Genomic DNA, 14,673 nt, shown 5'->3' on the forward strand with positions numbered 1-14,673 from the left:
AGGTGTATAAGGAAGAGCTTTTACAAGGAGAGGAAAATTTGTGGGGTAGCAGGCAATACTTGAATCTCACTCTCATTAGAATTGATTTAAAGAGGGAAGGATATATATATATATATATATGTATATATATACACACATTCATTTGTGTATAGAATTGTTACTCATTAGAAAAATGAGGGGAAGGAGATAAAGGTTATGTGAAGGTAGGGTATGAAAAAAGGAAAGGCAGGTTAAGGAGGTAGTGGTCAGACATACAACAGACTTTTGAGGAGGGGCAGAATAAAAAGAAAGAAAGAAGGATAAATGGAAGAAAAAAGGGTAGAGGGAAATTCCCAGTAATCATAATAACTATGGATGTGAATGGGATGAACTAACCCATAAAATGAGAACCGAAATCAGAATGGATTGAAAATAGAATCTAACAATTCAGTATGTTGTATACAAGAGACACACTTAAAACCAATAGATATACCTAGAATTAAAATAAGAGGCTGGAGCAGAATTGATTATGATTCAGATGAAGTAAAAAGGCAGGGGTAGCAATCATAATCTCAGACAAAGCAGAAGCAAAAATAGACCTAAATGAAAAGAGATAATCAGAGAAACTATATATTGCTAAAAGGTACCATAGACAATGAAGTAATAATAAAAAAATTTTAGACTGAATGCAGAACTGAGCCAGATTTATAAAAATAAGAACCATTCCCCAATTTATAGTCAAAAGATCTGAACAGTTTAAAGAAGAAATCAAAGGTGTCTGTAGTTATATGAAAAAAGGCCTTAAATTACTTTTGATTAGGAAAATGCAAATTAACACAACTCTGAGGAACCACCTGACACATATCGAAAATGACAAACACTGGAAGAGATGAGGGAAAAATAGGTACACTGTAGTGAACTGGTCCAGCCATTCTGCACAACAACTTGCAACTGTACCCCAAAGGCTATGAAACTGTAACTCAGCCATACCAGGGCTATGTCTGTATCCCAAAGAGATCAAAGAAAAAGGAAAAGGACCTATATATACAAAAATATTTGTCACAGCTTTTTTGTGGTGGCAAAGAATCTGAAATCTGAAAAATGCTTGTTGATTGGAATAACTGAACAAGTTGTATTGTGATGGAGTATTATTATGTATAAGAAATGATGCATGGGGTGGTTGCAGGAACAAAACAAAACAAAACAAAACACCTGACAAGACCAATATGAACTGATGCAAAGTGAAATGCAAAGAACTGGGGTTGGGGTGGTCATTGTATACAGTAACAACAATCTTGTAATAATGATCAACTGTGAGACTAGGCTACTTGGGTCTAAAAAATTTCCAAGACTTATGATGGGAAAATGCTATCCAACTCCAGAGAGAGAACTGATTAACTCTGATTGCAAATTGAAATATAATTTTCTCATTTCATTTTTCTTCCTTTTTTGAAATATGGCTAATATGGAAATATGCTTTGCATGATTTCATATTTATAATTGATAATCATTGCTTGCTTTCTCATTGGGCCTAGGAGAGTGTGGGAGGGAGGGAGAGAATGTGGAATTAAAAATTAAAGGAAAGAATGTTAAAAATAATATACATTTTAAAATAATTTTTTCAAGTTAAAAAGAAAGATCAATGGAAAATAGAAGAGATGCCACAAGGTTGGAGTAGGGCAAATGTACCATTTTTCAAAAAAGCAAAGAGAATAGAATGTGTAAATTATAGGCTAGTGAGTTTGACTTAGCTTCCTGGGAAAAATCTAGAGCAAATCATTAAAGAGGTGGGTGGTGAACATTTGAAAAGGGAAAAGGTGATTACCAAGGGTCATTCCCAGATTCTTTTTTGATAGGACAAGGAAAAGGCTGTGGATATGGTTTATCAAGATTTTATTAAAAAAAATGTAACATGATTATTATTGTGATCTTTTCATTTATGTTTCACAAAGCTGTCCTTCCATCTCTATCCCAGAGAGCAATTTTTTTGTAAGAAAGAAAGAAGAAAAAGGAAAGAACAAAAAAATCAGTTCAGTAAAACTAACCAATGATTTTAATAGACTGAAATGTTTTTCAGTGTTCTATATCGTAGTTCTCTAATTCTGCAAAGAAACAGGAGAAAGCACCTTTTCATTTCTCATCTTTTGAGCTAAAATTGGTTGTTATAGTTTTGTAGCATTCAGTTTTTAATGTTTTGTTCTTGCTATTTTATATTGTTGAAGTAATTATGTAGATTGTTTTCTAGTTCTGCTTACTTCACTTTTCATCTCTGTATGCATTATATTCATAGTTTCTCACAGAATGGTAATTAATACTCAAATAATGCATGTAACTCAATTTATTTAAACATTCCCCAGTCCTTGGGCATCAATTTTGTTTATGATTTTTTGGTATTTCTAAGCACTTTCTAAGTGCTGCCATAAATATTTTAATGCTTATGAGACCTTGATTTTTGTCATTTACTTCCTTGGTATATATACAAAACTCTAGAGTCTTTGGTTCAAAAAGTATAGACATTTTAGTTACTTTCTTTGCATAATTCCAAATTACTTTCCAGAATGGTTAGATCAATTTTGTATTAGTATCCCCATCTTTCCATAACCCATATGACATTTAATATTCTCCTTTTTGTCATCTTTTCCAATTTATTCAGCAGGTAGTAAAGCCACAATATTCTTTTGATTTATATTTCTGCTAGTATTAGTTGTGACAGGACCATAATCTGTAGGAGTTCTTCTCCTTTCCCTGAAGTATGGGTTAGGCTAAAATTTTCTCTAAAGGTGACCAAGTTAGGACTTGATTAGTCTAGTGGTAGGGCAGTGCTCTCTGGATGCAGTTTCCTGATAGTCTCTGGCTCTGGCTTCCTGATCACCTAAAGGCATAAAAAGAACTACTTGTACATAGCCCAAGCCCTTCAATCATGGTGGATGTCCCTAGATCAGTGGAGGCCCCATACTGTGCCATTTCTTTATGGGATATTGGGAGAGGCATCTACCAAAGCTATAGTATTATAAAGATACCATTGTATATTTGTTGCATATCCTTGTTAATTATTTAATGACACAAGTTCCTAATTTTGTCTTGACATGGAGCCTGAATTAAGGCCTGCCACTAACAGTATGTTGATGTATTCTTTCATGTGGTTAAGTTTACAAATTTTTTTTTTTGCAAATTGTTTTTCACATTCTTTGACAACTCATGAATTAGGAATAGTTTTTGTTCATATATATTTCCATCAATTATCCCCTTCTGTCTCTTGATCTATCTATCAATCAGTCAATCAACCAATCAATCTATCTATCTGTCTACCTTCTCTTTCTATCTCCCTATTTTTATCTTGAATAGTATGCCCTTATCAGAAATAATTAATTCAAAGGGTTTTTCTCCCTAGCCAAACTCTTCCCTTCTTTTTCTAGTTGCATTAATTTTCATGATGAAAATCTTTGCTATTTCATGTAATCAAAGTATCATTTATCTTTTGTAATCACTTCTATCTTACATGTGATCAAGAATTTATCCCCTTATATAAAAAGTTTTCTGGTTCTCTTCTAGTTTTGTAATGGTATGATTTAAAAAAATAAATAGATATATAGTTTCTTGTTGTATTGTAAAAGATAGTAGTCCAAACTTAATTTGCCTGAAACTGCTTCCCAATTTCCCCAAGTCATGCATGCCAAATAAGGAGTTCTTTCATAGATAATTTATGTTTTAGAGCTTATGGAACACTGAGCTACTGAGTTAAACTATTTCTGATTCTTCCTTGTCTAGTCTGTTCCATTGATCTGTTTTTCTATTCTTAACCAGTACCAAATAGCTTTGATAATTACTTTTTTATAATATAGTTTGAGTGCTAGAAGTCTAATTCTCCCATTATTTCTACTTTCCTCCCACATTATTTCCCTTGAAATTCTAGACCTTTTCTTCTTCCAAATGAATTTGTTTACTATTTAATATAACTCTGTTAACTATCCCCTGGGCAATTCAATTGTTATAAAGCAAAACTGTAAATTAATTTTGTCAGTCTTTTTCAGCCATGCTCACTGACAATTTAGTGTTGGAGAATATATAGATAGGAGCTCGGGGTCTCTCCCGCTTTCTCTTCCCTCAAAGGGAGGGAGAGCCATAGAACATTTCTCCACTTATTTAAGTAGTTTTTTTTGGTAACAAAAATCTTTTGTTAAAAGGAACAAAGATCATGAAATAAAGAACAAAATGAGGAGAGCGTTGCACGCAGCAATGGCGATAGGTTTTGAAATTTGTTATATAGCAATATAATATGTAACATAACATAATACATATGATTTGTTATAAATATAATGAATTATATAATAAATATACTTATCCAAGAGGAACAAATAGGATATTACCTAGGCCCCCAGATCTGTCTCATTCTTTTTTTTCTCCCTAAGAAAGCAAGTAATATGATATAGATTGTACATATATGATCACATAATACATATTTCCCTGTTCATTATGTTGTGAAACAAAACATATTGCTTACACTAGAGAAAAATTTATAGAAAAAATAAAGAGAATAATGGTATGCTTCAGTCTGCATTTGGACCCCATCCATTCCTTCCATGGCAGTGGATATCCTTTTTCTCCATTAATCCTTTAGCATTGCTCTAGATCCTTGCCTTCATATAGTTAAGTCATTCACAGTTGATCATACATTATTGCTGTTACCATGTACAACATTCTCCTGGTTCTGCTCACTTGACTGCATCACATTATATAAGTCCACATTTTTTTGTGATCATCTTGTTATTTCTCTAAGTAGTATTTACCAGTTGTGTGTGTGTACGTACATATATACACATAAAGATAGGCTGTGGGTGAGATAAAGCAAATGAAGCTGCATCAGCAAACCTTTACTCCTTTTAAGTCTAGCTTGTAGCCTGTGAGACCCACCAGTCTCCCATACCAACCATAATTAACTCACAAAGGCAACCTTTAAAATTTTTTTTCATGAACTCTCTTTTTTGGAGGAGATTTCCCTTCAGTTCTGTTCCCTTCAAAAGTACATTATTGGCCTTTTTCACAGGATTAGTAAGATCTGAATTCAAGCCCTGCTTCTGAGCTATGCTAAATTCTGATTTGGGGAAAATCATGGCCCCTTAATCTTCTGGCAAGTCTCTAAGTCACTGAGAACGTCTTGATCCTCTGCAGGTAGAGGGAGTTCCCTATATGCATGAAACTACAGGGTTAGGTACTAACCTTTCCATCTAGATAATTTGTGGACTGACAGGTTAAATAGAAAATATTTTATGGATTTTGTAGTTGTTTTGAATGGACTTTCCCTCTGTCATTCCCTTCTAGGTTTTGTTGTTTCTATATAGAAATGCTAATAATTTTGTGGGTTTATTTTGTAACCTGCTACTTTGCTGAAGCTATTAATTGCCTCAATTAGTTTCTTGGCTGATTTCCTAGGATATTCAAAGTAAACCATCATGTCATCAGCAAATAGGGATAGTTTTTTCCCCCTTTTACGCCTATCTGTATGCCTTTAATCTCTTTCTCCTGTCATTGTTTAGTGAAGCACTTAATGAAGTGTCTGAGATTTCACATGAAGGAAGTGAAGAGATGTGGATTTGCTGATGATATAATTCAATGGATTTAGCAGCAGTTGTATAGCTATACTCAGAGAGTTGTTGTTAATGATTCAGTGTCTACAAAGCAAGAGATGGAGCATCTCAGAGATTTATTCCTCTTCAATAAATTACTTCTGTAAAAGCATAGATAGAATACTTATCAAATTTGTGGATGACACAAGGCTGGTAGGGATAGCTTACACACCGGATTACAGAATTGGGAGTCAAAAAGTTCTGGAGCATTGGGGGAAAAAATCTAGTAGAAGAAATGTGAGAAGGATAATTTGAGTCTGGATAATTTGGATCAGCCTCCTAAGTACAAAACAAAGGAGTCATAGTTAGAAGTTTCCCTTTCAAAATATCTGGGGATTTTATGAATAGTATTTTAGTCTAAGTCATTGGGTCCTCTAAAAAAATCATCAGACTCGGGCTGCTTGGAGTCAAGCAGAAGTGGTAGACCTTCTGTCTTCTGCCTAGATCTGACTTCATCTGGAGTATTGTCATCAGTCCTTGGTGCATTGATAAACAGCAAAGTCTCCATTCAGAGGAGGGAAATCAGGCTGATGAAGGACTCTGGGAAGCACTCATGCCATATGTGGAGTAGTTGAAAGGACTGGGTCATTTTGACTTGAGAAAAGAATATGTGTTTGGGCATGGGGAGAGCCATGTGGATGTGTGTGTGTGGATGTGGAGGGAGGGAGTGTGCATTTACTTTGTATGTGTGTGTGGATGTTGGAGGGGGTGATATGTGTGGATAAAAGGATGATATTGTCTTCAAGAGGAATTAGCCTTGTGCTATTTTGAATCATGGGGGAGAATCAGGAGTAACAGGCAGAAGTTGAAAAGCATTCAGCTTAGGCTTCATGTCAGGAAAACTAACGAAAACTGACCCAACATGGCATAGATCGCCTGGAGAGGTTCTGGATTATCTCTTGTAGGAGGCCTACCTTGTCAGGTATGTTGGAGTGTAGATCCTTTTTGAGTGTAGGTTAGACTAGTAATCATTTTCAACTCTTAAATTCTTTGATTCTGAGTTCAATATTTAAGCTGTCCATCAGGTCAGTCTTCAAGAGCATCTCAGTTGTATCCATTATTGAATGCCTTTTGGCCACCACAAGGATCTCAGCCTATAGATGCCTAGATGATTCCCCATATTGCCAAGTTCACGACTTTATATGGTATTATTGTTGGGGTCAGAATTAATTTAGGGGGTGGTGAAATAGAACAATCTTCAGAATATTCAGTTGTGAAATCTGTGGTTTATACTCAGCTCATGAGCCCCTGCCCTATCTGTTTATACTTTTTTCTTTGGTCACAACTCTTCTCATATCCTTAGGACTTAGGTTCTTATTATGCTGTGATCACATAATTTATTGAATATAATGACAATAAAAGGAAATATGTCTCACATTCCCTAAATAGAGCCATCTACCTCTAGCCATCTCCTAAAACTCTTCTTAATTACACTACCATATATTTGGGAATAGTCAAGGGAAACTGTTGGACCACCTATATCTGCAGCTCCTAGGAAGGAATAAGGTGACGGTATCTGTCTAAAACTATATCTAAAACCTGTCTAAAAAGCATGAACTTCAGGAAAGAATGAATCCAAACAAGTCATTTGGTCTCCTTCCCTGTTGAAAGGCCATCAGTCAATCAAACAATTTTTAACAAGCACCATGTACTGTGACGAGAATTGAAAGGCAAACATGAAACAGCTTCTGTCCTCTCCAAAAATCTTCAGCAGTGGATCAGAACAAAGAAACAACAACAACAACAAAAGTAGAACCCATGTGAACACAATACCATCTTCCTTAGTAATCAGTCTCAGTTCCATTTCACAAGCATTTACTAGGCACCTGCTATATTCTAAGCCCTGAGTTAGACTCAGGGCATTAAAGAATGTGGATTCTACAGGAGAGAAACAGCATGCCTACAAATAAATAAATAAACCCAAAATATGTACAAAGAAGACTCAAAGTAATTTCTGAGAAGGGGAAGGGAGAGCATTTATTTTGGGCCAGTCATTGTGATAAACGCTTTACAAATTTTATTTCATTTGATTCATACAATAATATCATAAGGTGTGAGGTAGGTGTTTATCATCCCATTTTATAGTTGAGGAAACTGAGGCAAGTTAAGTGACTTGCCTAGGGTCACATAACTAGTAAGTGTCTGAGGGTTGGATTTGAATTTAGATCTTTATGACTCTAGCTTGATCCTCTATTCACTGCATCATTCAGAGGAGGGGCATCAGGCTGATGGAGGGCACTGGGAAGCACTAATGCCATATGTGGAGTAATTGAAAAAACTGTTGTTTTTTTTTGCATGGAGAAAAGAATTATGTGTGTGTTTGTACATGGGGAGAGGTATGTGGATGTGGATGTGGAGGGAGGGAGTGTGCATATACTTTGTATGTGTGTGTGGATGTTGGAGGGGGTGATGTGTGGATAGGAGGATGATATTGTCTTCAAGAGGAATTAGCCTTGTGCTATTTTGAATCATGGGGAAGAATCTGGAGTAACAGGCAGAAGTTGAAAGGAGAAGGAGAGGAAGGATAGTTGAAAGGAGTTGAGTAGAAGTTGCCTAACAATTGTGAAAGGGGAGAGGACCGTGAAGTGGCATTAACAGTCAACCTTTAGTGAATTTAGGAACTCCAATAGGTGGAGATAAGGAGGGAAAGGATTCTACATGTGGGGTATAACTTATACAAAGGCACAAGTTAATGATTCTTCTCCATCAAAGAATTCTTCATTTCTCACCCAACAGCAGGTCATGCTGTAGTTAAATCTCTCTTCTAATTTTATCTGGATTGGAGATGGGGCGCTGTCCAAGGAAAGAGATGCCAAATCTGATAAACTCATGGTGGAACTCATGGAGGATGATTCTCCAGGTTCTCCAGAACCCACATGAGAAAGTTTACACTATTGTACCAAGTTCCCTTTGATTCTATTGTCAGGAAGCATTTGTCTGACTTAGATGCTATCTCTCCCTCCTCAAAAACCTAAACTCTCGGAATACTTTGGTTGTGGTTTCCATGTGTCATTTAGTATGTTCTTTTCAAATGTGTCTCTATATCCTTTATTAAATTAAAAATCCCAAGAGGATTGGCTTATGCTTCTTTGCATCTAGCCCAGCACAGTGCTTTTCCATAGGATATTCTCAACATATTTGGTGAGTGTACAGAGATAGTAATAATGATAATTATTAATAATATTAATAGTACATGCAAAATGTTTTATATCTATATGACATTATTTGATAATGAGATAAATGAAAATAAGTTCATTATACTCTGAAAAAAATGCCAAATCATTTTCTGTGAGAAAATTGAAGCTCAGAGTGGTTGTGACTAGTTTAATCTTACACAAATATCAGCAGAGCTAAGATTTGAACCCAAGCCCTCTGGATCCAAATCTAGTGTCATATACATTTCACCATAATGTCTAGATCATATATCATAAACATAAGATTTCATAATGGCAGAGCAGAGCCTTCAGAGCTTTTAGGGGAAGCCTGGATAGAGAATATCTGTGGAAAGAATGGAAAGGGACAGCTAAGTAGCACAGTGGATAGAGCTCCAGGCCTGGAACTGGCCTCAGATATTTCCTAGCTCTGTGATCCTGGACAAGTCACTTAGCCCTTTTTTGCCTAGCCCTTGCTAGCACTAATACTAAGACAAAAGATAAGGGCTTTTTAGAAAAAAGAAAAAGGAATGGTAAGATATGGACAAAAATTAAAAAGATACAAAAACTTAGGGAGATTGTGATCTTCATGGATAGAGATGTTCCCCTCATCAATGAATTCAAGAATATTAATGTCAGGGTTTACACATTTATCATCAGATCATAGATTTTGAGCTGAAACAGGCCTTAGAAGTAATCTAGCCAATTCATCTCATTTTATATATGAGAGAACTGAGACCCACAGAGGTTGTGGTTTGCCCAAGACCTCATAGGCAGTTAGTGCCAGAATTGAAGGCAGCAATCCAGAAAAGAAGTCTCTGATCTTCTTATTGTATTAAAGAATACTGAAGGAAACATTACTTCTTGAGTCTAGAGAAGGTAAACTGAGGAGAAACTGTTACTTGTTGAACTAGAGGACAAACTGAGAGAAAACTATTACTTCTTGATATAGAGAGGATGAACTGAGGGGAACCTGTTTATTCACCAATGGCTGTTGTTCTTTATCTGGCTTTGACTAGAGAGAGGACTGCTCTGAGGAATCTGCCTATCAATCCCTAAAGAGGGCTTATCTATTTCCTAATCTTCTTCCCTCACTCCTCCAACCCTCTTTCCCCTGCCACCCCTCTCCTCCCAATTTTCCCTCCCCCCTGAGTGAATTATAAAATATTCCAAGTTTCTTTCTCAGGTAAGGGGTTTAGGGGGATGAGGAAGTCCCTAATCTAACTGAGGTAAAATTGAGAAAATAGCCCAGTCACAAACTGTGACTATTAGACAGGATGATGGAGGACAATGGGTTTTCAAGATCTTTCTTCTTCCTCAGTTAGATTTCTCCTTCTTGTCAATTTCAACTGTCCAAAGTCACAGAACTTCAAATAACCAAGTCAGCTTCACAAGTCTCTCAGCCAACTTCAAACTCCAGAGAACAAATGTGTGTCCCCCAGTCAGAGACCAAAAAAACCCCTGGTCAACTCCAATTGCTCAGAGCTAGAGAGCCAGAGACTAAGTTCAAAAGCCCAGTTTCTCTTCTTAGTATGGCCAGCCAAAAGCCTCCAGGGACAAGTATGACTTCCAGTCCCAGACACAGAGACACAAAAGCCCCCTGGTCAACTCCAACTCCTCAGAGCCAGAGAGACAAAATCCAAGAGCCAAGTTTTTCCTTTCAGAGTGTGACCAGCCCAAAACCTCCAGGGAAAAGTATGACTTCCAGTCCCAGACACAGAGACACAAAAGCTCAGTTTCTCTTCTCAGGGTGGCCAGCCAAAGCCTCCAGGGAAAAGAGTGACTTCAGTCCCTCACACAGAGACACAAAAGCCCCCTCCCCCAGCTCCAACTGTCACCAACTCGGGGACATTCCAGCTGGAATCCTGGCTTGACAGACATCTAGAGCTAGATGCATTTTAGAGCTAGGTCTCCTGTCCTGCATCTTGGTTCACAGGTCCTGCAAAAACTTCTCTCTCTCATATCTCTACCACATTATACAAACTACCTTAGAGTTGACCTTGAAGGTGTAATATTGCCTTCAACAATTGTAGTTGAACAAAGAAGGCTGAAGCTTCTGGTTACCTCTGTCAACCTTCTAGCCACTTGAATGACATGTGGCTCTTTTCCTTCAGGACAAGCCACAGTAGTGCCCTAGAGATGACACTTGTCAATTTTTCCAAGTCATATTCCATGAATTAGAGAAGTAACACTGTGCTGTGAAAAGAATGCTAGATTTGGAGTAAAATGCCTGGATTTAAATCCCAATTCTGTTATTTGTGCTCTATGGAGCCCAACCTCAAATCTCCCAATTCATCAAATTATCCACTTATTTGCCATAGAGATTGTTATGTATCTTAAGTTTGACCATTCTACTATCTCAATAAACTCCAGCAGCTTCCTATCGATTGGCTGGTTGTCCTTAATGCTCAAAGAGGACCAAAATGACATCACTGGTGATGTCTTTTGAGTTGCACATAAGTGGGATTTAAATGAGGCAGAGTTGCACAAAGTCATCAATCACATTCTCTCTTCTGGAGACATCAAAGTCCAGTGGCAAGACAAAATCAAGATGCCTGGAGATAATTTGGGATACAGTGGATGACCTTGGCTTCTTTTATGTCTAAACTTCATAGCACCTTCTTCCTCTGCCTTCATAGACATTGGAACAAATTGTTCTCTTCTTTCCTTTCCTCCGGGGGAGTCTTTACATGCCTGAAATAGATACCCCCATAACCCACAAATAGGTTTGAAGCTTACCTTCAACTTAGTTTAGCCTGCCTGCCAAGACAGTTTACCAGGGTATGACCAATGCATATGGTGCAGCTTCTTGGAGCCACAACTGAGAGCTATTCTGTTGGTTCTCTATTACATTTAGAATTAAATGCACACTCTTCTGTTAGGCATTTCAAGGTCTCTACAATCTGGTTCCAGTCTATCTTCCCAGCCTTGTTACGGACCATTCCCTTTCACATACTCTGGTCCAGGCAAATTCATCTTTTCACTATTTCTCATGTCCTCAATTCCATCTCTCTCCCATTGCATGGAGAGCCATCTTCTAAGGTTGGGATACATTCCTTCCTCATTGTCACCTCTCTGAAGTTTCCTTTAAAGTTTAGCTCAAAGACTACCTCTTATGAGAGCCTTTTCTCAATCCAACCAGCTGCATGTACCTTTCCTCTATCTATATTTGTATGTGTTGGACATTTTGCCTCTCCTAATATAATAAAAGCTCCTGGAGGGCAGGGATGGCTTCATTTTTGTCTCAGTGCATACTGCTTAGCATATATTAGGCATCTAAAATACTTAGTGATTAATCAATCAAACCAGATCAATCTACCCTCTCTAAGTCCAAGTATCCTCATTTCTGTAAATAAGAGGTTAGATTAGATGGTCTTCCAGGCTGCTCCTAGCCTCACATCTGTGATCTTATGAAAAATTGCCCTAACTGCTTAATGGAATTTGCCCAACCCTGCTCTTCCAAAATTTTAATACAAACTCATTTTTCTTTTCCTGCAGAGCCTCTGCGGCTAATCAATTCATCTCATATCATGCAGTCTTATAGACTCACAGACTATTTGAGCTTCTTTGTAATGTATCTTAAAATCATCTAGTCCAAGGTAAGAAAACTGAGGCTCTGAGAGGTGAAGTAAATCATTTTGGGGCAAACAGATAATAAATGGCAAAGTTGGAATCTGACCCAAATAGTTTATTTATTGATTTTAAAATACTTTTTTAGTTTCCCTTCCCCCTTTCCAATTTCTTTCACTTCCCAAATCTCATTTCCCATTCTCTCTTGTAAAAAAAGAGAAAGAAACAAAACTAAGTCTTGTGGAAGCCACAACTTATGGTATTTATATATCTTCAGCCCACTGTTTCTGTATTGAGAAGGGAGAAATATTTTACATCATCAGCCCTTGGAAATCAAGATTGGTTACACTATTCACCATTCAGTGTAGGAAGGTGGGCTGGGTGAGGTTGAGAGGACCCTTGCTGAACTGATACCTGAGTTTTTGCTAACAAAAACTTTCTTAGAAGAATGTGGTTTGTTGCTTAGACATCAAGGATCTGGGATTTCATTGGTGTGCTTTCTCTAGGAATACTAGTCATAATCCCTCCATCCCTTGGTAGAGTTGAACTTAAATAGTAGCTAAGGCTCCAAAATTCTTCCCCTAAAGAAAATCTAGTGGCAAACCTCTCCAACCTTGGCTAAGCTCATCCTAAGACAAGACTATGCAGTCTGTACCAGGGCAAATACCAGAGCTTCTATGCTTACAGCATAGCTTTTAAGGGCTCAGAGTGGTCTCCATGTCATGAGAAGGCATTAGATTATCACCTTCTTTACTGAATGAGGAAATATTGCAACAGAACAACAAACTTATGGTTTATATGATATATTAATATATCTATGCCTTATGGTAAATAAATAAGCCCTTAGGATTATAGATTTGGAGCTGGGAGAGAACTTGGAGATGATTTTCTGTCAAAAAACATTTATTTATCTATTTGTTCATTATTTTAAAATCATTTACCTTCTGTCTTAAAATTGATACTGAATATTGATTCCAAGTGAAATGAATGGTAAGTGATGGTGAACCTATGGCACATGTGTCAAATATGGCACACAGAGCACTCTCTGTGGGGCACGCAGCCACTCAACCACCACCAAGTTCATTACTAGAAAGGCAGAGGGCCTTGGGTGGAGCTGCTCCCCCTACACCATGTCTGATGACATTTTTTCACGTCATCCACCCCTTTGCCCAGCAGCCCAATGGGAATGCTTTTTCCCTCCTCTGTGTGGGGTAAGGGGAGACAGGATGCACCCAGCATGTGGTGGGGGGGAGAGACATGGCACATGGTTTTGGGCGTGGGATGTGTGCATGGCACTCAGTCTGGTGGGGTGGGGTGGGGCCTGGCTCTCTCTAAAAGGTTTGCCATTACTGGACTAGGTCATAGGGGTTAAATGACATGTCCAGAGTCACACAACTAGGAATTATCTAAGGTCAACTTTGAATTCAGAATCTCTTATCTCTAGGTCTGGCTCTGTCTACTGAACCAACTGACTGCCCCATAACAAGCATTTTATATTTGGAAATATATGGAAATATATGGAAGTATATATGGAAATACTTACCATTTGTCAGGCATTATGCTAAGTGAAAGAAAGGCCAAAACATCATCCCTCTTCTCAAGGAGCTCACATTCTAATAAGAAAGATAATTAAATAATGATGTATATATAAAAGACACTATATAATATATACATAACGTACATATGTGTATATATAAATGTTGTTTAATGAAGAATAGTCTCAGAGAGAAGGATTTTGAGAGGGGAGGGGAAAAGTTCTGGGAAAGATCTTCTGGAATTTGAGTGGAGTCTTAAAGGAAACCAGGGAAGCTATGAGGCATGGACAGTCACTTCAAAGGCACAAAGAAAGAGCAGGTATACAAGGAACAGTGACTAGACTAATGTGGATGGATCTTAAAGTCCATGAGGGGTGGGGTTGAGAATCATAAGAAAACTAGAAAGGAAGAAAAGGTCCAGGCTATGAAAACCTTCAGTACAAATGAAGGATTTTTACTTGATCCTGGAAGTAATAGCAAGTTTTGAAAATAGAAATGATGTGGTCTAACCTATGCTTTAGGAAAAATCACTTTGGCCACTGAGTGGATGATGAACTGCAGCAGGGAGTCTTGTACTAATTAGGTCTTCTAAATAGTCTAAGAAATAGGTGCACAAGGGTCTATATGAAGGTGCTGTCTGTATGAGAACAAAGGAGGTAATGAATACAGGAGACGTTTTGAATATAAAAAAGATGTTTTGAAGATTTGGGAACAGGTTGGGTATATAGAGTAAATGGAGGTGAGGAATCACAAATGACACTTGCAATTTGTAAGCCTGGATGATTGGAAGGATGGTGGTATCCTTGAGAGTAA

General features: G+C 37.5%; 1 protein-coding gene across 2 annotated transcripts in view; it reads left to right on the forward strand.

The window, feature by feature from the left end:
- The window catches only part of PRMT8 (protein arginine methyltransferase 8), a 160,729-nt gene that overhangs the window by 72,824 nt on the left and 73,232 nt on the right, over nucleotides 1-14,673 (forward strand). The window lies entirely within an intron of this gene.

Source organism: Monodelphis domestica, chromosome 5, assembly GCF_027887165.1.
Source record: "Monodelphis domestica isolate mMonDom1 chromosome 5, mMonDom1.pri, whole genome shotgun sequence".
In the NCBI taxonomy this organism is placed as follows: Eukaryota; Metazoa; Chordata; class Mammalia; order Didelphimorphia; family Didelphidae; genus Monodelphis; species Monodelphis domestica.